Source organism: Chiloscyllium punctatum, unplaced genomic scaffold (assembly GCF_047496795.1).
Source record: "Chiloscyllium punctatum isolate Juve2018m unplaced genomic scaffold, sChiPun1.3 scaffold_626, whole genome shotgun sequence".
Taxonomy (NCBI): Eukaryota; Metazoa; Chordata; class Chondrichthyes; order Orectolobiformes; family Hemiscylliidae; genus Chiloscyllium; species Chiloscyllium punctatum.
In genome coordinates, this window is record NW_027310360.1 from 82,501 (window position 1) to 85,000 (window position 2,500).

A 2,500-nucleotide genomic window follows, 5' to 3' on the forward strand; every position below is an offset into this window, starting at 1 on the left:
CTGAACTTAGGGGGACAAAGAGGACGGGTCCTCTGCGACACCCCAGCCGCGCTCTCGCCAGCCAAGGCGAGTGCGATTGATTGCCAAACGACCCTCAGACAGGCGTGGCCCCGGGAAGAACCCGGGGCCGCAAAGTGCGTTCAAAGTGTCGATGATCAATGTGTCCTGCAATTCACATTAATTCTCGCAGCTAGCTGCGTTCGTCATCGACGCACGAGCCGAGTGATCCACCGTCAAGAGTTGTCTGAGTTTGTTTTAGGTCTCTCCCTCGCCAGAGGAAAGCGACCCGGACCGCACATACGCTCCCCACCTTGAGCTACAGCCACCTGCACGCCGGCGTGCGGGCGGAGCAGGGTGGCGTGAAGCGATGGGGAGCACCATCCTGGTGCGGCCCGCAGAAACATACGTCTATTGGGGGGAGGAGGACAGGGCGCCCAAGAGGCGATGCGTGCCCCAACGCACCGCAGCGACGGAGGCAGGATCACCGCCACCATGTCGCCCGCCTAGTATCACGAGGCGTGCAGCAGCTTTGCCCTAGGAAAAGCAGAGGCGGGAACGGGCACCGGCCATCGGTTCGGCAGCGTCACTGACGCGTGCACGTGGCGGCGTGTCGGCGAGCGGACTTCCTGCGAGGAGGCGGGGGCGGCACTCGCCCGAGCAGACGCCCGCCCGGCCCAGCCACCGCCGAGGTGGACTGGGAGTCGCGGCAACGGCTCGTCATACTCGTTCCCACACTCACAGCGCAGCTTGCCCGCAAGCCACCGACCACCGATCGACGCCAGGCGCCCCGACCGAGAGCGGGATCGCTCGTTCGCCCTGCTGGCAGTTCGCTGGGGATCACTACTGCACGGAGCTCGGAGACCGACGGGCGGCAACTCGAGAGTCTTTAAACCACCACCCCCATCCCGCAAGTGCAAAGAGGCTGTATACGCACAGACGGGTGAGGGGAATAGGTACCCCGTCGGGTTTGAAGGGAGCGTGACTAGATAGCAACGATGTAAACCCAGCCGATTTGGGAGCGAAAGACCGGCGCCTGCATCACCGGCTTCGTTTCCCGTGGCTGGAGAGTACACCGAAACCCTCCGTCTGTCGCGAGCTCCCGACGACGCGGTGCCGCCAAGCAGCAGGGCCGGACCTGGTGTGGCTCCCCTCGTCGATCACAGACCGGTCGGCACTACTGACGAGACGGTGGAACGGGCTTCGCCCCTTGTGACGAAGGGTGATGCGAACCCGCCCGCCCGCGTGCGTTCGGGGTGGACTCGGCAAACGGAGATTTGAAATCGGAAAGTGTCCTCCTGCCCCGCGCAGGTAGGCGCCCAACAGTTGTGGGGGGTTTGGCGGTGACCACGGCTGCAGGGCCTGCTACCCCGACGAGCTCTCCTGCTGGCCCCGAAACCACCCTCGCGAGACAAGTTGAAACGGAAACGGGCGTACCCCCAAGCCGACGATCCTTTCTTATTTGTTACTTTTTTTTTCACTTGCTCGAGTTGTGGCGATTTGGCGGTGACCACGGCTGCAGGGCCTGCTACCCCGACGAGCTCTCCTGCTGGCCCCGAAACCACCCTCGCGAGACAAGTTGAAACGGAAACGGGCGTACCCCCAAGCCGACGATCCTTTCTTATTTGTTACTTTTTTTTTCACTTGCTCGAGTTGTGGCGATTTGGCGGTGACCACGGCTGCAGGGCCTGCTACCCCGACGAGCTCTCCTGCTGGCCCCGAAACCACCCTCGCGAGACAAGTTGAAACGGAAACGGGCGTACCCCCAAGCCGACAGAGATCCTTTCTTATTTGTTACTTTTTTTTTTCACTTGCTCGAGTTGTGGGGGTTTGGCGGTGACCACGGCTGCAGGGCCTGCTACCCCGACGAGCTCTCCTGCTGGCCCCGAAACCACCCTCGCGAGACAAGTTGAAACGGAAACGGGCGTACCCCCAAGCCGACGATCCTTTCTTATTTGTTACTTTTTTTTTTCACTTGCTCGAGTTGTGGGGGTTTGGCGGTGACCACGGCTGCAGGGCCTGCTACCCCGACGAGCTCTCCTGCTGGCCCCGAAACCACCCTCGCGAGACAAGTTGAAACGGAAACGGGCGTACCCCCAAGCCGACGATCCTTTCTTATTTGTTACTTTTTTTTTCACTTGCTCGAGTTGTGGGGGTTTGGCGGTGACCACGGCTGCAGGGCCTGCTACCCCGACGAGCTCTCCTGCTGGCCCCGAAACCACCCTCGCGAGACAAGTTGAAACGGAAACGGGCGTACCCCCAAGCCGACGATCCTTTCTTATTTGTTACTTTTTTTTTCACTTGCTCGAGTTGTGGGGGTTTGGCGGTGACCACGGCTGCAGGGCCTGCTACCCCGACGAGCTCTCCTGCTGGCCCCGAAACCACCCTCGCGAGACAAGTTGAAACGGAAACGGGCGTACCCCCAAGCCGACAGAGATGCTTTCGCTCCTGTTACTTTTTTTTTCACTTGCTCGAGTTGTGGGGGTTTGGCGGTGACCACGGC

The 2,500-nt window shown here is 61.1% G+C and overlaps 1 non-coding gene across 1 annotated transcript; it reads right to left on the bottom strand.

Annotated features, from left to right (window-relative positions):
- Positions 1 to 88: 88 nt before the first annotated feature.
- LOC140473511 (5.8S ribosomal RNA) lies at positions 89 to 242 on the bottom strand. Its single transcript, XR_011958381.1, has one exon. It is a non-coding gene; the product is annotated as a 5.8S ribosomal RNA (ribosomal RNA).
- Between the last annotated feature and the right edge of the window lie 2,258 nt (positions 243 to 2,500).